Source organism: Petaurus breviceps, unplaced genomic scaffold (genome assembly GCF_028583685.1).
Source record: "Petaurus breviceps papuanus isolate PSGF00001 unplaced genomic scaffold, PetGlider_PUasm1.0 187, whole genome shotgun sequence".
NCBI classification, from domain to species: Eukaryota; Metazoa; Chordata; class Mammalia; order Diprotodontia; family Petauridae; genus Petaurus; species Petaurus breviceps.
The window spans coordinates 7,582,708-7,606,642 of NW_027185799.1; the positions used below are offsets into that span (position 1 = coordinate 7,582,708).

The 23,935-nt window shown below is 39.8% G+C and overlaps 1 long non-coding RNA gene across 2 annotated transcripts in view; it reads left to right on the top strand.

The window, feature by feature from the left end:
• The first annotated feature begins 217 nt into the window (after positions 1-217).
• The window catches only part of LOC138163096 (uncharacterized), a 41,795-nt gene continuing 18,077 nt past the window's right edge, over positions 218-23,935 (top strand). Inside the window, exons 1-3 of one of the 2 annotated variants that reach the window (XR_011168791.1) lie at positions 218-555; positions 17,556-17,751; positions 18,008-18,206. This is a non-coding gene — a long non-coding RNA (uncharacterized lncRNA). The remainder of the gene's footprint in view (positions 556-17,555; positions 17,752-18,007; positions 18,207-23,935) is intronic. The other variant, XR_011168792.1, reaches the window with a different exon arrangement.

Consider the following 23,935-nt stretch of genomic DNA (forward strand, 5'->3'; position numbering starts at 1 on the left):
AGTGAGGAGGAGGATTACTGAAGAGCAGGAGGTTTTGGGGTTTTTTGTTTTGTTTTTCTGTGCTTACTGTAGGAAGGAAAATCACCCACCTCTGACATGTTCTCAGCTTGCACTAGTTAATAAACCATAGTAAAATATTTTTCGAATATACAGTGTTCCATGAATACATCATAATATATTGGTAATGCTAAATGCATCCAGAATCTTAAATGAGTAGCAGAAGAAACTGGGCTATGAACTGATTTAAAAGGAAAATAAGCATGCCACTTTTTAAAAGAGAAATGAATGCTCTAGTACTTTATTACTAAAAAAGAGCTCATGTTTCAGGTCAGAATGATGCCATACCATTAAAAGAAATCACAAATGCAGGAAAAGGCAAGTGGAGGTTAGGTGAATTTAAGATTAGCTTCTAAGAAACTACTGGATTATAAATTCCTAAAGACCACAGATTTCTTGGAATTTTGTCTTGGCTCCTCCCACCCCCAGCCCCTGGCCTTCTAGCACCCTGGAGGCTAAATGGTCAAATAGAAAGAGCTCTGGCTTTAGCATCTAAAGGTAAGATTCACATCCTGACTGTATGACCTTTCACTAATGTGAAAATATGTTTGATATGAATGTATAAGTAGAGTTTATATCAGATTGCATGCCATCTTGGGGAATGGTGAGGAGAGGGAGGGAGAGGAAATTTAAAACTCAAAATCTTATGGAAGTGAATGTTGAAAACTAAAAATTAATTTTTTTTTAAAAACGTCTGTTCTAAAAGGAAAACAGCTAAACCCTTCAAGGAAAGGGGGTTGGTTGCATGTGGTAGGACATTTCTCCAGTTGATCTGAACTTCTGATGGAGTTTGTCTTCATGCAGGACTGGTCCTGTACTAGTTAATCATTGTTAATGTATTAGAAATCTAACTGAAGAAAGTAGCTGCAAACATTTTAATTCATGTATATGCCCATGGAATTTGAGGGATCTTTCAGAGAAAATCAGCATCTACTCTGAGGTTTTAACATTAAACTTTCCTTTTAACCTAGTTATTAATTTAACATTGACAAATGTTTCCATTTTAATGGCCATTTCTTTGTTGTTTATTTAAACCTAGATAAGAAACTATGGCGTCTTCCCAGGTATTAATCTTCAGTCACCAATGATTTCTGTTATCTTTATTTATGAAATAAATAGCACCTACCTCTACCATCTGGATAATACTAATTACATTGCCCAACAATTTCCAACAATCTCTTGTCTTTCATGATATTCCAGTATGGTTTTCAAAGAAAAGAGGAATCTTCAACCCTAGTCGAAGTAACTCTATTTCTCCACATGTCACATGTGGATGAGACCAATCCATGGGGCTCTTAGGAACCATTCATCTATTCTCAACAAAATCTCTTACATTCTTATAAACTATTTTTGTAATACTCACCCATTTGTTCAAGGTGACACAGATAATAAATGGCATAAGTGGGATTCGAACTCAAATCCTCCACCTTCAGATCCCACTACATGACAGCTTCTTTCAAAAGTAGCCTCCAAAGAAGTCAAAATATCAAGATGTCAATGATTTATCTCAAACTCTACAGTAGACTGAGCTAGCCCAGATCATAGTCCAATTTTGTGCATCAAAGTAAAACTTTGTCTAAATAATGAGAACTCCTATTTTTTTTATCAATGGTATTAAAAATACCAAATTAATTTTAAACTCTCTTCTCTATTCATAATACACATATACATGTATGTGCATATATACACACATATATATATATACACACATACATATATTCAGTCACTATCCCAGAAAGCTATGAGATCCAAATAAAGCTAATTTTGTTCTCTAACAATAAGTGGAAGGAAGAAAGGTAAATAAACATGAAGGCCAAAAATAGGGCTCTGCCACCAACCGGCTGCACAGACATCAGTTGACCTTCAGTTTCCTCATCTATAAAAGTAAGAATGAGAAATATGCTTGCATTTTCTATCACACAGAAAACAAACCCCAAAGTACCAATAACTGAGATATTGTTGTTGTTGTTTTTGTCATTGCTGTTGCTGTTGTTATTATTTCTAATGGTACAATGAGCTTATTGAGAAGAGTTGACCAGTCTTTCTGGCACTGAAGTAGTTTCAACCTTAAGCACAGTGCACTAAGACCCAGAAGAACACATGGCAGACATCATCCCTGATCTCACTAATCTTCTATTACCCCCTATCTACCAGCTACTTCTCTGCTTCCTACAAGGATGCTCATGTCTCTCCATTCCTAAAAACCCCACACTTGTTCCCCACCAGCTAGTGTCTCATAGGTCTCCCCTCCTTCATGACTTAACTCCTTCAGAATGCCATCTACAAATGGTATCCTCACTTTTTCTCTCACTCTCTTCTTAACTCTCTGGAGTCCAGTTTCTCATCTCATCATTCAACTAGAATGTTCTCTCCAAAGTTATCAATGATCTCTTAATGGCTACATCTAACAGTCTTCTCCCAGCCCTTGGACTTCTTGGCCTCTCTGCAGTCTTTGACACTGTTGATCACCCTCTTCTGAACATTCTCTTCTCTCTAGATTTTCATAACCCTACTCAAGCCCTCCTCTTCTCCTATCTGACTGTTCCTTCTTGGTCTCTTTTGATGAATTTTCATACAGGGTACAACTGTTAGTTGAACTGTCCCCCAAGGTCCTGTCCTGGGTTCTCTTCTTGCTTCCCTCTTTACTGTCTTGCTTGGTGATCCCATCAGCTCCCATGGATTCAATTATTAGATCTCTAGGCTGGTGATTCTCAGATCTCTTTATCTACCACTAACATCTCTCTTGACCTTCAGTCTTACATCTCCAACTGTTTATTGGCTATCTCGAACTGAATACCCCACAGACACCTGAAACTAAATGAATACTCCAAACCTTAACTCTAGTTAGCAAGTAAAGAGAAGGGCCTACTGGAAACTGGTATCAGATACAAGACTGTGTTTTAATAGAATTGTAGTATTTGAATAATGGTCATAACCCTATCATGCATGTGTTTACATGTCACAGAGATGGCAAGGACAGAAAAGGTCAGCTAGCATAGACTGAACATAAATGCCTTCTACAGCATCCCCAGCAACAGGAACCATTTGATCATCAGACTTCTGGAAGTAATGAGGAACTCAACAGAACATTAAATCCCTTGAGGTGCTTAACATAGTACCAGATCTATGCTTTCATTGTTGCTGTTGTTTCTTTTATGTGTGTGCCTGCTAGTGTTTTAAATGGGCCAGTGGTTTCATCAATGTGGGGAGCTCCTGGACATTAACTCCTTCTACATCCCTTGCAATTTATTGTCTTAGAGAGTATCCTGGGGCACTGAGATGTTGAGTGACTCACCAGGGTCACACAGCCAGCATATGTCAGAGCAGGGACTCAGTCCTTCTAAACTCTACGGACAGATTTCTGTACTTTCCCCCATAGTTACTCCTAATCTGGCACACTGGAGGCATTTAATCCATGCTTACTAATTGACTACCTATTAAGGCACTTTGGAGTAACTTGGTTAGAAAGTTTCTCTTTATATCAAGCTGAAATTTGCCCCTCTGTAACTCCTTCCATTTGCCGCTGTTCTATCCTCTAGAGTCAGGCAAAATAACTATAATCTTTCATCCATGTGGCAGCCTTGTAAATGCTTGAACACAGCTATCATCTCCCCCAGTAGTCTTCAGACTATATAGCCCCATTGCCTCCATGGATCTTCCTTTGCCATGCTCTCCATCCCTCTCACTGTCCAGGCCTCACTCCTGTGGAAAAGCCCCATGTCAGGTTCTCTGTCTCATTCTAAGTATTATATCCACCAACATCCCTCTTACAAGTATAGTTATTTTCTAATGAGTTCTGAACAATGTCCAAGACAGAGCAGAAGGCAGGGGATGTTTCATTGCTGAAGTATGCCTCCCCCTGGGAATTATATCACTCTTCAATTTAATTCCTCCTGACGTTTTTCCCATTATACCGTGTGCTCTTCATTAAAACAAAACCCTCCTAGAAACTGAATGCTTCTAATTGACTCCCCTGGATGGGTTTTGGAAACAGTTGTAATTTGTAAGAGGAAAGTTAATCAACACTGGAATAACATGCTTGTGGCCATGTTCAGTAAATGTGCATGGGAATAAAGGCTCCAATTGATGTCAGAAATAGTGTTCCTCATGAGGCCCACTTCAGCCATCCCTGTGACCAGGGCAAGACAAGGAAAGATTTCAGTTTTTCCACCATTGTCAATTTTGTTTGCTCAGGCTTAATTGTTCCCGGATATCTAGGAAGCTCAGGAGGGTAATTCTCTGTTTGATTTTAATGACTCCCTGGGCTTGGGTTTCATTGAGAATAGCATTCTCCCATTGAGAACAACCACCTGAGAAATTCACCTGGAAGCAAACTGTAGATTAAAGCCCAGCTGATCCACCAGAATTACCTTTATGTGAGGTGAATGAATTTATTCAATAAGGCCAAAGTTGTGAGCTAACAGAAAGGCCAGGCAAGGAAAGTGACTCTTGCTAGTGAGAAAGGAAATTATTTCATTGCAAAGCAATTGCTACCTTGCCACAGACAAAGCCATTTCTGTGTATAAGAAAGGACCAAATGAAAAGACCTCTTCTCTCTTGGTAATCCACAAGAAGATATATGATGACTTAGCCAATGCAAAAAAAGTAACCAGGGTGGGGTAGACAGAACCTGATCCTCAAACTCATGCCTTCTGGGCTCTGAAGGCAAACCAGATTCACCCTTTAGGTAGCAGGATAGCTCAGTGTACAGCACATTGACCCTAAAATCAGGAAGACCTGAATTCAAATCCAGCCTCAAACACTTATTAGCTGTGAAATCCAGAGAAAGTCAGCTTCTCTCTGCCTCAGTTTCCTCAACTAAAAAGCAAGGATAATAATAGCACTACCTCCCAGGGTTATTCTGAGAATGAAATGAGATAGTATTTGCAAAATGCTTCACACAGCACCCAGCTCATAGTAAACACTCTATGAATGTTAACTATTTTTGTTATTACTACTATTATAACCACCACGACTACTATTAGACAACTGCTTATTTTTTCCAGACTAGGCCATTGTAGTCAAATGCAAGATGAGCTAGAGAAAGCAAGCTGGCTGAGAAATAGCAGTGAACATTGTGGGGAACCAAAAGATAATGCGGACAATATGTAGAAAAGGTCACACGTCAATAGTTGCCTCCAACCTTAGGGCTGAGGATAATTCTGGAGATCTGAAACTAAAGGACTATCATGCATAAAACTTCAGCACATCCATCCTTTAAGCTTTCATGTTTTTATTAGTGTGGGTACTCCCTCTGTGGACATCAATCTCAACTTCTTTCCATTTTAGTAGACAGTAAGTACTGTGACTTGTGGCCCCCTATACTTATATATGTGTATATATATATATATATATGCATGTATGTATATATATATATATATATATGTATGTATGTTTTTTTTATACAACTAAAATAGCCCTTCACGAGTAACTTGGTCAAAATTTTCCTAGGTCTAGACTTTCAGAGCTAAAGATTCATGAATGTTACCTTTGAGAAGGTATCACCTCCACAGCACAAGACATGAATTTGTGCACATCTCTGAAAGAAACAGGGCAGCTATGGGGCGCGAGGGAAGCAGTGCCAGGCCCAGCATCAGGAAGCCCTGAGTTCAAATGCAGCCTCAGATACTTACTAGCTGTGAGACCCTTAGCAAATCATTTAACCCTGTGTGCTTCCGTTTCCTCATCTGTAAAGTGAGCTGGAGTAGGAAATGGCAAACCACTTTGCCAAGAAAACCCAAAATGGGGTCATGAAAAGTTAGACACAGCTGAAACAACTGAACGATAAATGAAAGAAATGACATAGTATCCCTCACAGGACGCGTCTTTGGAATCATTTACTGGTTTCCACTATTTCAAGGGCCTCTTTCCTGAATAGTTATTCCTGAGATTTGAAAGCAAAATCTAAGCTACTGAACAAATCTCTATTTTAGCACAATTTGTTGTTATTTTCATCTATGAGGCTTTTTCTGCAAGCTCCCAATGAAGATTATTCCCATGAAATGAAGCAAAACCATAGGAAAATAGTATAATGTAGCTCTGGATTTAGAACCCAAAGACTTGGGCTCAAATTATGACTCAGATATTTAGTGATACTAGGTGATTCACATCTCCCACAGGCTTCTGTATCTTCATCTATAAAACTTAAAAGGTTGAACAAGATGACTTTTAAGACCCTTCATAGTTATAAAATTTTAAGATTCCTGGAGCATATGACAATAGCAGCTGAGGAATTATGAGCCCAGGATAGACTTCCTTCATATGCTTCTCATTATCAAGCCACAAGCAACAGACCTAGCTGAAGAGCTTAGAGCCACTGACACAAAATGTGTGAATAGGAGGAAGAAGGTGGGCTTCCCACTTCCCTTTGACTTCAGGGGCAGTGGGCAGAGGAGACATTACACAAAGAAACAACTTGAAAAGGTGACAAAGAAATCAACAACAAATTTACTAAGTATGTGTGATAGTCAAGGCACTGTACTAGGAGTTCAGAACAGATGCAAAGTAAAAATTGCCAGAGTCCTTACTCTCAAAGAGCTTATACTCTACTGGGAAAAAAAAAAAAAAAAAACAGAAATTTGGCAGTAATTAGTCTCAGCAACAAAGGGAACAGCTAATTTCAATTATACTTTCTTTACAATAGCCCTGTCAGGTAGGGAACTGCTGGCATTATTATCTCCATTTTACAAATGGTAAAACTGAGGCTGGGGAAAGCAGTATGATGAAATAAAAAGAGCACATTAATTCTGGGGTCAAAGGACCTGGGTTCAAATCCTACTTCTGACACTTTCTGGATGACCGTCCCCAGCTATATCATTTAACTTCTCTGGGCCTCAGTTTCTTCATCTGTAAAATGGCAGAATCAGACTAGTTGGCGTTTGAGGTCCCTTCCATTTCTAGATCCATGGTCCTCTGTCTTTTCCACACTTCCACACTACTCTTGCCTAGGATTAGGCAAACACCATGGGTTATAAATTCAGGTCCAGAACTAAATAAAAATAGTGATTCAAAAGGGGGGGGGGGTACTTCTAAGATGCCATTAACTCCAAGATTGATTGATTTGAGGAGGTAGCTTTTCAAGACCAACAGCAATAGAGCTATAGGGAACTCCCCTCTTTCCAGCAGAGAGAACCTACTGAATTCCCATTCACTTGAGTTTTAATTTAAAAATCCAAACTCCTAAACCTGGCATTCAAAGCTCAACCCAACCTCTCACTACCTTACCAGCTTTCTCTCAGACTAATGTGCCTATGAATGCTCCACTCTAACCTGATTGGATTATTCTCCATCACTCACATCCATCCACTACTTCTCTCCCTGTAATGCCCTTGCCCCACCATGTTTTTGCATCCAGTTTTCCACACATTAAAAATGTCCTCCTTTTTGAAATCCTCTCTGTTTTCAAGGCCAACTCAAATGCTTGCTTTTGGGGAAGTCTTCCCTGATCTATTCAATCATAAATGATCCTTTTTTTTTTCCTTAGATATTACGTAACACTCTGTACCTGTCTTGTGATCCTATCATATTCAAAACTTTATTATACTTATTGTAGGGTCATTGTCTAATTATTATTTATATATGTGTATCACTACCACCTCCAACTTCTAGATCATAAGCTGCATAGAGCAGGGACAATCTTAATAATCTTTGTGTCTCTCCCAATAACTAAAATAGTGCTTTCTGTATAGTAGGTCCTTAGTACATGGTGAATAAATGGAGTGAATATATGAATGAACACTAATATTACCTTCCCTCCTGGACTTCTTCTGAGCTCAAACTTAGTATCATGTTAACACCATTCGGGTGCTTCATTAACATTCATCAAGGATAATGATAATGATACCTGATTATGAGTGAAACTGAATAGATATGCATCTTTCCTAGGTTACTACAGGGCAGCCTTGAAATCAGGGCACTTTGGTGGTGATCCAAGATAGAGATGACATATAGAAAAATAATAGGACTCCATTATGGTACATGGGCTCGAAGCATGGACTTGTCACTGCCACAGATCCTGAGCTCCCCCTCCAAATCAAACATCCAGGAGCAGGCAGTCCTGCAGCCTTCCCTATCTAGACAAAACCACAATGCTTTCATAACCACGGGCAGCTCTGGTCACTGCCCTTTAAAAGACAGTTGAAATAACCACGCACATGGAGAGAGTGCCACGTAAAGATAGGCTACAAATTGGAGATTATCTAGTAGAGAGGAACAAAAGACAAGAAGGTACAGGAACAGAGTTTTTTAAACTGTGCAGAATTTAGAGAGGGTACCATATCCTGTTTCACCAGTTTAAGTTCCCATTTCTATGGTGCATAAAGATTTACAAAGTACTTTCTTCATAATGAAGTAGGGAATTGTAAGCATTATGATCCCCATTTTACAAGTGGTAAAACTGAGGCTACAGGATAAAACACAAAGAGTGCTGACTCTGGAGTCAAAGGACATGAGTTCAAATCTCATCTCTGACACTAGCTAAGTGTCCCTAGACAAATCATTTAATTTCTCTGGACCTTAGTTTCCTCATCTGTAAAATGAAGGAATTGGACTAGTTGGCCTTTGAGGTTCCTTCCATTCTAGGTCTATGGTCTTTTCCATACTACCACAGCTAGGAAGTGTCAGAGATAAAGTCCCAAATCAGGTCTTCTGACTCATTCCTTTCCACTATTCCATGAAGCCTAAGGATAGTAAACACTGGGGGTATACATATCCCTTAATGCTTGAAAGGAATAACTTTAAGACAAATTATAAAAAATGTTCCTTTTGAAAGCACTTACTACTTTGGAAAGCATTCCCATATTCACAATCTTATTTGATCTTTGCAGGTCAGTGAGATGAATAGTACAGGTATCCCATTTGTATAGATGATGAGGATTCCCAGGTGATGGTATCTATGGATGACACTCTAGTGATTGCATTGAGCCCCAGAACACTTTGGGGCTCAATCTTACCTACAACCATTCAAAAGAGTTTAGTCTAATAGCAAACACAAGAAAGTCCAACTGAGAAAAACTGAGATTGTGATACACACCTGGATGGGCAATCCCTTGAGTTGGCACATCAGCATTTATACTTTGGAGAGGTATTACCGATAATAATGAGTGGGGCACAGAGTAAAATACGAGGAGAAAACCAGACTGGATTACTCTTGAGACAGTACTCTCAGTGATCCCAAGGTATGAACTAACCTCTCTCTACCTCTACCAACAAAAATAGCCCATATTTTCAACACCATTTTCCCCTAGCACTGCTATTCAACTTCTCTTCATGGCGTAGCATAATCTCTTCTGTTGTTGAGCCGTTTTTCAGTAGCATATGGCTCCTCATGACCCCATTTGGGGTTTTCTTGGAAAAGATATTGGACTAGTTTGTTATTTCCATCTCCAGCTCATTTTACAGATGAGGAAACTGAAGCAAATGGGATTAAGTGACTTGCCTAGGGTCACTTAGCTCGTAAGTGTCTGAGACCAGATTTGAACTCATAAAGATGAGTCTTCTTGACTCCAAGCCAAGCACTCTATTCACTGTGCTACCTACCTGCCCCCACCCCTGTTATAATTTCTATAGACTCCAAATAGCAGATGATCCAAAGAGCAAGCAAGAAGTACTTTGTAAGTATTGTAAGCTAAGCCCTTGAAGGCAGGAACTGGGTCATTTTTTGTCACACCTAGTACAATGCCTGGCACATAGTAGGTGCTTAATAAATGTTTGTTGATTGATTTAGTATGTTATCAAAAGTAACCTGAATGCAAGAAGTGACATAAAAGGTATCTCCAAAGCTATGTATAATTAGAAAAGGAACTGGTCCAGTCATGTAGAGAAAGTAAAGGATAAAAAATGAACAAACTGAGTGTTGCACTGATAGTCATTAAATAAGACTTAGACAAAGGTCTCCAACATTTTTTCAGATCCTCGGTGGAGGATATACGAGACTTAGTCAAAAATTCTGCTGGATGAAAAGACATAGATGAATAATCAATAATAATAATGAGCACTTAATTAATGTTTTTTTTATTTATTCATACCACTGAAAGGAATATCTACATTAATGAGATCATAGATTTACCAAAGTATCACAGGATCAGAAATTTAAAACTGGAAAGGACCTTATAGATCATAAAATCCAAGCCCTTATTTAAAAAGTGAGGAACCCAGGGCCTAACAAGGGTAAATGACTGATTCAGAGTCATATCACTGTAAAAGGCAGAGCTGGGATTTGAACCTTGGCACTCTGATGCCAAATCCAGGGCTCCATCTCACTTCACTGTACTGCTTTAGTCTTTTTTTTTTAATAATGTTTTTCCCCAATTACATGTTAAAACAATGTTAAACATTTTTTTAAACTTTGAGTTCCAAATTATATCCCTCCTTCTTCTTCCTCCCTCTCTCTCCCTTCCCCTGCCCCTCCCTAAAAGGTTGAGCACTCTGATATAGGTTAAACATGTACCACACTGCTTTAAAGAATGAAGAGATTACTTAGACCCAGAGAGTGGAAGTGATTTGTTCAAAAGCACAAGGGCAATCCAGACTGAACAGTTCACATCTCCTAACTCCCAAGCCAATGTTTTTCTGTAATACTAGGCAATTTCCCCAAGAAAATAATATATTCTTTTACACATTAAGAAATAAGCTTTCCCAAAGGTAGTACAGCCTAAAAATACATCATGAGACTGCCAGAGAATTTGGTTGATTCATTAACGAATTTACACCAGGATTCAGAACTCAGTATACTTTTTACTACATACTTCCACCATTGCTCTACACTGCTATGGCATTTCTTATGACATAATATCTTTAGTCTTTAAGGTTTTTATTATTATTCATAATTATTTGTTAATATACAATAAGGAGTAAGACAGCTAGACCCATATGCTTCCCAAAGGTGGTTTGTCACTGTTACAAAGAGATCCAGCATGGAGTCTGTGTAGAAGAGGAATGCCATATAGATTGTGAGGTATTTCAGATATTCTTGTTTGCAGAAAACATGGGTGATGATGTGCTTTTTGCATGGTGCTGAAACATTGAGATTCATAGTCACTCAAAAAAGTTTGACCTAACTACTCACAAACAATTGAACAGACTATGATTGTACCTCAATTAACAACCTATAGAGCTTGTCCATTCATTTATATAAATGCCTCCTTAAAGGCAGCTAGGTGGCACAGTTGGTAGAGTGCTGGGCCCAAAGTCAAGAAGACTCATCTTCCTGAGTTCAAATATGGTCTCAGACATTTACTGGTTTGTGACCTTGGGCAAGTTACTTAACCCTATTTGCCTCAGTTTCTCATCTGTAAAATGAGCTGGAGAAGGAAATGGCAAACCATTCCAGTGTCTTTGCTGAGAAATCCCAGAAGGGATCATGAAGAGTCAGACATGACTGAACAACTAAGTTTCCTTAAAACCCCATCTAAGAGTACAGTCACTCAACATTTCAGGCGAGCCCATGGAAGCTTGTTTCCAGGCATTTGTGATACAGGGACCCTTTCCCACCAACTTCGGAACATTCATAGATGTCCTTTGACTGCTTCCTGCTGGCCACAATGATTCCAGAGGCTTATCCTGTGTGGTAATGAAAAGTATTTAAATTGAACCTTAAGTCAATCCATCTACTGGGGACCATCTCTTCCCCTCAGGTCTTCTTTTTCTGCAGGCTTTGAAATGCAAAGACAACTCTTCCAGTAGTCCAGAATGTCAAGTAGAGGGTGTACTTCCCCCTCATCCAGCCACTAGGCCATGAGCTCCTGACCTTCTATTCCTGAGATACAGTTATCTCTTGTTTGTGTTTTCTTCATTTTGGTATTGGACCTTGGATTGGTATCAGAGCCCTAAAAGAAGATGCCATCTTCCTTGTTTCAGGGATATAATCTGTAGGTAGTGCTACTGGAATAGTTGTGGCCACAACAGCAACAAGCAGACTGGTCAAAAGGAAATCAGTTACCTTCAGAGAGACAGACTACCATAAGGAAAAGGCCCATTTGGAGTTGATTAGACTGTATACTCCAAGGAGGTGAAATGTAAAATGGCTAATTAGCACACCTAGAAGAGAAACTGTAGGCAAATATCCCAACCAGACTTGGCTATGGTAAGCCTCTCAACTGATTGTACTAGCAGTGTTGAATTACTGGATTCTATTAGGAGTGTCGCTAAGTGTTTAACAACCAACTCTCCCAAAAAATGTACACAACCAGACACACTTTTAAATTTAATCTGATTAACCCTGTCTAGACAACCAATGGAACCAATGTCAAGCCCTGATTCGTAGCATTTGGCAGTTTCTAGGGTGTAAATTCACACACTGAAAGTTGAAAAAGGGACTCCTTTGAGCTGGTATGAGTTCAAGTATGCCACTGACTCTTTTCTAATAATTCTCTAATTCCTGATTGCTTAGAATTCCCTTTCATCATGGAAATAAAACTACCTATTCCAGGCCCGATTCATGTCCATATTCTGGGTGCCTTTTACCTTCCTCTCCTTGCTGGGGAGAGCCCTTAAACTACAGGTAAAAGTGGATAGAGTAGCTGGAATGATACCATGAGATAACTGTAAGAATGGGAAGACTATTTCCCAGGTGAGATTTCTGAGCCGAACCTGAGTAAACCTGGAGGGCAAATAAAAAGTTGGTTCCTTTTGCTTTCCTCTATCACCGAAAGAGATAACTCTGGTAGGGTACTTTGCAAATGTAAATACTGGCCATTCAAACAATCACCTAAACAAGAGACCATGCCCATTCTAGATCGGTGGGTCAGCAAACTGTAGCCAAAGGGCCAGATCCAAACCTCCAAATATTTTTGTAAGACCAGTAAACTAAGAATGGTTTTTACATTTTTAAATGAGGAATTTTAAAATGTAAAAACCATTCTTAGTTCTTGGGCTGTACAAAAGCAGTAGGGCTCCCAGGGCCAATCCCCTTTCCAGACTAAATGCTTCACATTGAAATGACAATGAGCAGCTATGCCTTTGGTAAAATATGCTATTCCCCTCTACCTAGGAGCTATTTCAATCCTCACTTTATCTCACTGTGAAGTAGAAGGTATAAGAGATTTAAATATAATTTAAAAAGAAATGGAAAACAAATTATTTTTAGAAGACTAATAATTTAGGTTTTCCTTGATTCCAGTCCAGTATGAGGTTGAATATTTGTTTAAAAAAAAGGCTTGTCTAGTCTTCTTTTACGCTTTTCTACATTAATTAGAAGGAAGGAAACACCTTGTCTCTGGTCTCTTGGGTCTTAAATCTTGGGTGTTTTTTCATGGATGTGACATAACTGAGCTATCATTCAAGAAATGACAACAAAGAAAAGTAGTGGCCTATGACATAGCAAAGGAAGGTCTTATTTAAATAAGATCTTATAGATTAAGAGACATCATGGTACAATGGAAATAACACCGACTTTACAGTTAAAAGGAACTGAGATCATAGACAACCGTTCATGTTTATGGCCTATGTGACATTGGGAAAGTACTCTTTAACATTTCTAGGCCTCAGTTTCCTCACTTGTATAATTAGAAGGTTGGATTAGATGCCATCTCAGGTCCCTTCCAGTTATAAATCTATGGTGCTGATTAGAAGCAACATCTTGAAATAATCTCCCAAACAAATAGAGAATTGTTAAAGATTCCAACAGACCAATGCAATATGTCCTTTTCTTAGATGACACCCAGCAAAAAACAAATACTAAATTCTGCATTTTTTTTTTTGGCTTGGGATAAAAAGTGGGAGAAGATTTAGGAATCACTAAGTCTAACCACTTCATTTTAGAGTTCAGGACCTGGAGCTCTGATAAGCAAGATAATTGGCCCACACTTATGCCGTCCAAGTCATAGAGCCAGCATTGGAACCCAGGTCATCTTTCTATTATCTTAGACCTTGAAAGGAAGCCCTAAGAAGTACATGAGATGGTTAATAAATCTTAGGTGGAACATGGCATAAGAAATGAATAACTCTCCAACAATTCTCTGATAGCTCCATATTCTAGGGTACTATTCTCTGAGATCATAATAAGGACAAAACTACAGGGGTATCCTTCAAAGAATAAGTCATCCAGATGAAAACTTTGCAATTCATCTAGAAGAACATTCGGTCTGCAAAGGATTGACTTCTTGACCTTCATGAAAGACATCTCTTTCTAAAATAGGAGTTAAACCAGGTACCAAAGATCACAAACTCTTAAGCCCAACATGAAAACACTGGGGTGGAGAAGATCTACTCCGCTGAAGGCACTGGGCTTCAAGAAACATCCCTGACAAAGCAAAAAAAGTCACAACTAAAGAGTGCAACTGAGGAAAAATGTCTATCTATAAAGGGGAGTCATGATACTCACCATCAGCACTGAACTTTCCTCTAAGGTTGTTATTCTGCTAATTACTGAAAGCCGCTTGTGCATGAATAACAACCACATAATAGCACCTTTGGTTATTAGGATATAATGGGAGCATCAGTGACAGCTGTGATGGGTGTTTTTCTCAGCAGTAATGTCTAGATGAGTTAACAACTGGAAAGAGGGGCTCATTGGCAAAACACTTGAAAATGTATTGATGAACTTCCCGACCATAAGTGTTCAGTGTAACCTTTAAATAATGTCTGTAATTTAACTGATTCAGGTTCTAAGAGCATCTCAAAAAAACCTCTATAAGATTCAGGTTCCTCACTTCTAAAACAACAGAAGTGATTTAGATAATAAAAATAGCTAACATTTATATAACACTTTAAGGCTGACACAGTACTTTATAAATATCATCTTATTTTATCTATACAACAATCCTGGGAGGTAGGTGCTGCGCAAATTATCCCCATTTTACAGACAAGGAAACCAAGGCAGACAAGTTAACTGACTTCTTATTGTTCAGTCTTTATTCAGTCATGTCTAACTCTTCTTGACTACATTTTGGGGTTTTCTTGGCAAAGATACTGAAGTGGTTTGCCATTTCCTTTTCCAGCTCATTTTACAGAAAAGGAAACTGAGGCAAACAGGGTAGGGTTAAGTGACTTACCCAGGGTCACACAGCTAGTAAGTAGCTGAGGCTGGATTTGAACTCTCAAAGAAGAGTTTTCCTGATTCCAAGCCCAGTGCTCCATATGCTTTACCATTTAGTTACCTAAGTGACTTACCAAGGGTCACACAACTAGTAAGTATCTAAGGTCATATTTGAACTTAGGACTTCCTTAACATAGGCCCAGGGCCTTATCTACTATACCACTTAGCTGCCTCTAAGGTCCCTTCCAGATCTAAGTCTATGGATCCTATGACTTTAAGGATTTGCCTCTCTTGAGAGAGGGTGTATTTGCTGTGGGAATACCAATTTTCTCCCACCTATTGCCTTGTTCCTGACCTTTCTCCTGGGCACTGCTTTCTTCCCCCTCTCTGCTATATATATATATCCCTTTTCAGTCAAAATCTAATGCCTGGAATCTTCTGTTCTTGGAACCTTCTATGCCCCATGCAACAAACTGGTGTCTGCCTGCCTATGACCTCAGAGCTGGGAAGTCAGTCAAGCCTGAGTGAGAGCCTGCCCCTCCCTAAAAAAGACTGTCCCTCATCCTCATTCCTGAAGATCCCTGTTATCAGTCAAATATCATTTATTAAGGGACTGTGCTGAGTACTGTGGATTCACAGAATAGCAAAAAAAAAAAAAAAAAAAAAACAGTTGCCCATGTTCTCAAGGTGGAATGAAACCCAAAGACAGCCCCATTTCTTGATGAATGCTTCAGTTATAGAAATACCTAGGCAAGAAAGGGACTCATGAGCCATCTAGTCCAATGCCCTCATCTTATATATATGGAAACAAAGGCACAGAGAGAGGACATGACTTGCTGGGGGTAACAGCTAGGAAGAGTTAGAGCCAAGATGTGAGCCTGTCTTCTGATTCTCCTTCCAGTCCAGGCTGAGGCCAAGGAAAGGCAAGCATCCCTTAAAGAAGCTTGTGGATCATCTTCAGGGAAGCACAGGGCAGGTACGGCATCCACTCCCAGCATCTGCAGATTCAGTGGCACTACTTAAGAATGGACATGGGCTATTTATTGGCTAACCTACCCCAACACAAGGGACTCAGTGTGGACAACTAGAGTCCTGCTCAGGTGTGATACAGAGGTGGCACAGGACTAGTCAGGGAAATAGGTGAGGCCAGTTGGCACAGCCAGTTAGCAGACTCTGGTATGTTGGGACCAGTTTTTTTTTTTTTCAAGTCAAGCTACTTAGGAATGTGACTCAAAGCAGGTGGTCAACCTGTCTAACAACCATAACAAGATGTCCACACAGAACTAGGAGGAGTGATGAGAGTTTGGCATAATCTAAGCACGTCTCAGTACCATTGATTAATCCTACTCCTGGTCTGAAAAGCATCTCCTCTCAGCCAAGACCCAGACTCTCTTCTAATGACTGAGTCCCAAATTCACCTAAACCCTATGGAGAGCTGCTTATTTCCTTGTGTCTCTGGATGCTGGGGCCTGCATACATACTTTCCCTCTCTTCTCATTTTCCTCTCCTTATGCCCCCAGGTATGTCAAATTAGATCATCTACCTTCCTTTGGGAGAGTTTAAATATGCTGAACAAAGGCCTATTGCTTTCAGGGGCTAATCTGTCTCTTCCATGGAAATCTTCTAAATTCCCAGAAATAGCTGCTAGCATAGATTGAGAGAAAAATCTTCTATCATGCATTAATAACCTTTTCAACAAGCAAACACTTTTTTCTCAGCCTTCATTTTTTGTATCACTCCTAAGGAATATGGGGATTAGGTTTCTGGAAGGTAATGCTATACAAAGCTCTACAAAAGTCTTCCTCCAGTGCCTCACAGTGGTATGTAAGTGACACCCTGGCTTTTCAGAGGCTATGCCACCAAAGTACAAGCTCTGTTAGGTTCTACCAAGCTGGAAATGCTTCAAGTACAGGAGTGCCAATGGTCTGTCTGTCATCAAAGGCCCAACTTAGCTAAGTGCAGAGGTTCAACAACAGAGGCTGGTCCCCCAGTAATGAATTTCTTTCAAGCCACAGAAACTCATAAAGACTATGTACTGAGATGTACAGGAATTCTCAAATGCAGCCAAGAAAAAGAATAGCCGTATCCATAAAACTGCATGTCCTCTAGGAAATGCAATGTAACAAAAAAAAGGAGGGGGGGGTATTAGATTAGGAGTTGGTGTATTAATCATGGCTCTGCAACTTGGTCAGTAGATAGCTACAGGCCTCTCAGAAACTCTGTAAAATGGTTAGATTATTTAGAGTCTTTTCTAGGTCTATGTTTTAAATTTCAAGTTCACAATATCATGGTTCTAGAGCTCTATGGAACCTCAGAGACCAGCTAGCCCAACTCCTTCATTTGCTACCTGAGGAAATTGAGGCCCAAGTGATTGTGACTTGCTCAAAGTCACAAAAGTGGTAACTGTCAGAGGAGGGATTTGAGTCAGGTCCTCTGACTCTAGAATCATTGATCCCATTGCCCCTCCCTTTTTCCCCTAGTAAGGAATATTGGATATTAAGGAAACCTTTCTTCTTTTCAACAGGAAAGGGTCATCTTGCCAAGAACAATCACACCAGAAGTTTTCAGCACAATTTTTGATCAAATGCTGCCCTTTGACAGGGCAAAACCTTAACTCTGACTCAGATCCTATATGAGTTAGGTGCTATTATTATCCTCATTTTATGGAGGAGGAGACCAAGGCTGAGAGAGGCTGTGACTGGCCCAGCATCACCCAGAGAGTAAGTACCTCCTCTAAACCTCAGGGATTCATCTATGAGGTGAGACGGTTGGGCTAAATGATCTCTGAGGTCCCCTCCAGCTTTAATAGTTTTGGGATCTCTTCTTCCTCTAGTATGAACTTTTATTCGGGAACTCGGATAGTTTTGTTGTGATTGTTCATCCTTCATCTTCAGAGAGGACCAATGACATCATGGGGTAATGTCCTGACTTGTGCATGAATTGGATTGAAGTTGCATACAATCCTCTCTCTTCCAGAGTCATTGGAATCCAGCGGCAAGACAAAAACTAAAATGACTAGCAATGGCCCAGAATGCAATGGATGACCTTGGCATCTTCGATGTCTGACCAAGCTCTAAGAGCTCCACAGCACCTGCTTCGGTCACCTCCAAATTGTTCTTATCTGCCCGTGCTGCCCAAGGAAGTCTTCCCATGCTTGGGGTAGATATCCCCTAAGGTTTGAGGCCTATTGTTTTTCCTCAATCACGTTTAGCTTCTAAAGTTTGCCCAGGGTGTGATTCCTGCACATGCTACAGCTTCTCGGAAGCACAGGTTAGAGTTAAGTGCCAGGCGGACGCCAAAGGTGGATGAATAACCCTGAAAGGACTTAGAAAGCCCTCACACTAGAATTGCTAATCCTCCTATACATCCTAATCCCATCTCTAGGTTTCAGATTAATACTCGACCTATATAACTTTCAGATAGTTCTACTTTGAATTGAATTCCAGGGATGGGAAGGATTTTTTTTTCTTCCCTACTCCTTCAGTTTGGGGGTTTATTGTATATGAAAGATAAATACATGTGTTGGCATGATTAACTGCAAGGCCCTAGTAACCTCTTCTGGTAACCCTTTCTTTTTCTCCTGAACATAAATGATCAAACAGCAGCAGTCCTAAGAAATGAAGTTTTCAAGTCCAGTGGCTACATTGGGAGTTTGAGAGTTCAGGGGGTTCCTCAGTTAGTGCTGGCTGCCCTGTGAGAGTCAATAAGTCAAGAAGCATTTACTCAGTGTTTATTATGTAGCAGGCAATGTGCTAAATGATAGGGATGGATAGATATCCTCAAGGAGTCGCCGTTCTAATAGAGGAAACAACATGCAAACAACTGTGTACAGCTACACCAGCACTTCTCGGGCGGTGACCACTAGCAGCAGGAGTCGCTAAGGCCATTGGATTGCCTAAAGATAGGGATCTTGAATGAACTGTTTGTTGAGTGTAAAGCCAAGGTGACCCCCTGCTCAGTAGCCTCACCAAAACTTACATGTTTTGATATTTAAAGTATCAGTCTCCCAGGGGAGCACATATAATAGGAGTCGTGAGCTACTGTTTCATGTTTTGAATTTTTATCTGTGAGATTATGAGTCGTTCTTGCTTTGAACATTTTGTAATAGCGAAAGTAAATTACTGTCCTGTACCTGAGGGGGAGGAGGGAGAAAACATCCTGTAATCCTGTGAATTCCCCTTTATCCTTTGCATAAAAATTGTTACTGGATATCTGGGGGACACACCAGTTTAGTGCTGGATCTTCTTTAAGTTTAAATCTAAGATATCTCTCTGCGAGGACAATAAATTTTGGCATTGGGGAATTATCCAGATAGTCCTGGCAAATAAAAGGAAAATCTGTTGAAAGAAAAGAGGGAGCTTTATTTTAAAGTTAAGGGCAGGTTGCCTGCCTACATAAGGGCATTTATTGGATTGTAGCTCTTCCCTTTAGGTGGCTTTGTTTGTATCTACACAAGCTTCAGTAAAGTTAGACAGTCACGGGAGCCTTTAGTAGAATTTCGGGTTTGATCTTTTATATCAAGCTTAACATACTATGGGGTTTTATGTATAAAAGTTTGGGCTCATAACCTAGGATAATAGAAGCCGAACAAAAGCTTGGAGGTCATCTAATATGACTTCATTTTGAGGTTGATGAAACTGACAGTGAGAGATGTTAAGTGACAGGAAGGAAGGAAGGAAGGAAGGAAGGAAGGAAGGAAGGAAGGAAGGAAGGAAGGAAGGAAGGAAGGAAGGAAGGAAGGAAGGAAGGAAGGAAGGAAGGGAGGGAGGGAGGAAAGGAAGGAAGAGAAAGAAGGAAAAGAAAGAAAGAATATTATGAAAAGTCATATGCTATAGCTCAGGACTTAAGGTAGAATGGAATAAATGGATGGGGATAAGCTAGGTCTCCACTCCTTTTTTGGAGAAGACTTCCATTTCATTCCATTTCAATCAATTGTTCTACACAGCCTTCTAAGGTCCCTTTTACCCCCTCTTCTTTTCTGTCTTCCTTCTCTTTCTCCTTCCCTCTCACCTTGACCTTTTTTTCTGCCTCTCTTTTCTCCCCATCTTCTATTCCACTCTCTCATGGATAAGGTATGAGAGGATATATGGTTAGGGTGGGGCCATAAAGGAAAAAAGGAGAGAGGAAGAGAATCATTCCAGTTCCCCTTTTTGTCCCTAGCTGAAACTACTGCTCATAGTCTTCTCTAAATTAATGCTAACCCTTGACTTCACATGATGCTTACTGCCTAAAGAATTGTGTGCATTATGGGGGGGGGGTGTTAATATTTTCAGAAAGACATTAACAAACTGAAGGACATCCAAAGGTGGGTGTTCAAGAAAGTTAGGAGAAAGCATGTCATAGGAACTAGGCTTGTCTAGCTTGGGAGAGGGAAGATTTAGTAGAGAACTTGGCTCAGGAGACACCCCCTACAGAAGACTTTTTCTAATAATCCCAGTTGCTGATATCTCCTTGAAACCAAAAGTTGTTTCTTATCTAACCTTGCCTTATCTTATCTCAGTACTAGCTATTCCCCAGAACCACCACCACTACCCCAGCAGAATGCCATATCCTTGAGAGCAGAGCCTTTTTTTTTTATATCTGTGTAGTATAGTATATGACACAAAGCAGATATTTAATAAATGTTGAATTTGACTGAATTGAATGAAAGTCATCTTCAGATATTTGAAGAGTAGTCATGGAAAAGAGGGAGTTGATTTACTTTGCTGCTCGAGGGGTCAAAACTAAAAGTACTAGAAGAGTATAAAAGGAAGGTAGATTTGGATTCACTGTAATAAAAAAAAACAACTTTCTAACAATAAGTACTCAAAAATAGAATGGGTCACCTGGATAGGTAATAAGCTCCTTGTGCTTATACAATTGTATAAAATTACCTGAATCGAGGGGTCAAAAGCCACAGAACCAAGTCATTTTCAGATCTATCCCAGGGGAGCCCTGTCCCTTGAGTTCAAGAATTCTCTAAATCTAATCCTTGCTAATTCCTAAACTCTAGTTCAAGATGGAGCCAATCTCTTTCAGAAGTGTTCAAGCACAGGCTGGATTGCCATTTTTCAGCACTGTTGTGGAAGGACTACGGTATTATATAGGAAATTAGACTAGAATGCCTCTGAAGAATACTTCTAGAATACCATTCTTACTCTCATGCTCAAAGGGAATATTTGTGGTACATGGTTCAAGTTCAGTGATTTTAAGAACTAGTACAAGGATGGCCCTGGCTACTTGGGAAATGCAGCTGTGCCAAACAAATCCTTGAAAGGATCGCCTCCATTAGAAGAATAGAATAGCCCATTACCTCCCTATTACCTCTAGGATCAAATATAAACTCCTCTTTTTGGACATTTAATGCTCTTCACAACCTATCCCCTTCCAATCTTCCCAGTCTTCTTACAAAATTCTTCCTTCCACAAACGCTATGATCTAACCACACTGGCCTACTTACTCTCCAACACAATAATCCATCTCCTATCTCTGTACTTTTGCACTGACTGTTCCTCATACCTTCCTCACCTCTGCCTCTTAGAATCCCTAGGTTCAGGGGGACAGTGAATAGAGCACCAACCCTGAAGTCAGGAGGACCCAAGTTCAAATCTGGCCTCAGACACTTGACATTTATCAGCTGTGTGACTTTGGACAAGTCACTTAACCCTAATTGCCTTGCCTCCCTCCTCCAAAAAAAAAAAAAAAGAATCGCTGGTTTCCTTCAAAATAGTTCAAACACAATCTTCTAGAAGAGGCTTTCATGGTCCCCATCCCCTTTCCCTCTCAAGTGTCTTCTTAGTTTCCATCTGCTCTGCAATTATCTTGTATAAAACTATTCCCCCATCCCCCAATTGAATGTAAACTCTTTGATAGTGGGGACATTTTTTGTTTTTTCTTCATATTTCCACTGCCCAGCAGAGACCAGTACATAGTAAGTGCTTAATAAATGCTGGCTATTTGATTGATTAATTCTAGGGACCAGAGAATCTCATTGAAACCTAAAAGTCTATTTATTCCTCCCCAGAGGACCAGAAAACTTGAAAATACACTTCATGATTTCTGACAGCTGCCCCAATTGTCCAGTGCAAACTAGATTGGAGGGAAGGGAAAAGGATTTTCCTAAGTTCATCATTTCTAGCTCTTTGTGCAAGAAAAAGGATGTCATCCTGCACTAACCACGGCAGGAGTACAGTTATTTGGTCATAGGAGCAAATTGTGCAACCAGTGCAGCTGTGGCTGCAGATGGATCCCTCGCTAAATATGGCCCAAAGTTTCATTTCCAGAGCCCAGAAAGAGGACATTTCCTGAAAACTACTTTCTTTAGCTTGACAGGGGGCAGGCCTAAAAATAGCCCCATCTTCCTTGTCAGCTGTGATCATTTGCTTGTTATTGATCTTACTCAAAAAAGGAAGGGATTTTTTTGGTTCGTTTTTTTTTTTAACAACCAAAATTGTCCAGAAATGAATTGGACTGCCTCATGTGTGAGTGAGTTTCCCATGACTCAGAGGTATTCAAGCAAAGACTGGATGGCCAACTGTCAGGAATGCTGTGGAGCAAATTTCTGTTCAGGTAGGAATGAGATTAAGTCCTCTCTAACCCCTCTTCCAACCCTAAAATTCTATGATCCTCTACTACCGTTTTTTTTCTTTATTATGTATTCATAGTTATCCTGTTTACTGAGCATACATTTTATTAAGCTAAGAGTAAAAGTCTCAATTTGTACATCCAAAGTATATGTATAAAAATTAATTGATAAATAATCTATTTGTTCTAATGCCTTTTTTCCATTTCTGTCACTTGAGTTTGAACTGAATCATCTAGGAAACAATAATTACATTCCCATAGTTCATAAGCTCTGCAAGAACAGGACCTGGCCTTGATTTTTATGTCAGGATCCCTAGCACCTAGTCCAGGGCTTTGCACATAGTAGGTACCTGTTGAATTCAATTCAATAATATTTGATTTTTATGGAGTATCTTCACCTAAGGACATCCAAGTATGGTAAGAAAGGACTTCGTAATGGTTTTTAGTTGATCCTCCTACCCTGGATGGGATTCTATTAAGTCTCTCAACAGACTTAACTACCCATTATGGTAGTGTTAAGGTAAGATTACCTTTAAGAATGAATGAGAGGATCTGATATGACCTCCATCAGCAGTCTCTGCCCATATGTGACTAGCCTTAGAATCAGAAACTTATTCCCCATGGTTATCTTAAATCTTTCTTGCTCCCCTCAAAACCCATTTCCTATTGTTTTCTTTTATGTGGACAACTAATAAAGCTAATTTTAGCATACAACCTCAGAGGCAGGCCATTGTTAAATTCTCCTGGGACTGTCTAAGGGCAAAAAACAGAAATGATCATTTTGAGCAAAGGGGTCATATAGACTGTCAGTTAACTACAGAGTCGTCAATTAACCATAAGCCCTAAAATTCATGACTTGAGCGGCTAATTGCAAGTTACACAATAGATATATTAAGTGTGGAAAAGGCTGTAAAATCCCTCTTGGTCTTGCCAGTAGTACTCTGACACCACCAATTAGAGTCAGCATCCATTGCCTTCCCAGTGAGAAAGGCACAAAAACCAACCAAAGACAGAGGCAACCCCAAAAACAAAATCAGCCTTCTTTGACTTCTAGTCAGGACTTTTTTCCTTTACCTATGAACTCTTAGGCTATCAAATACATCAGCCTTCACTGCCATGACCACAATGTCCAAAAGTGATACTTGTAACACAAACACAAAAACAGAGTTGAGGAGCTGGTAGAATTTAATCAGCTTTCCCTGACTTCTGTTCAGGCCCTGAAATCCAAGGAATTGAGGCCCATGCTCAGGTAATTGAATAGAGATGCACAGCATCTAGGACAACAGAGTCAGTATGGTACCCTGTACTTTCTCTGTGAGTGTTGTGTTCAGATCTTGTCAA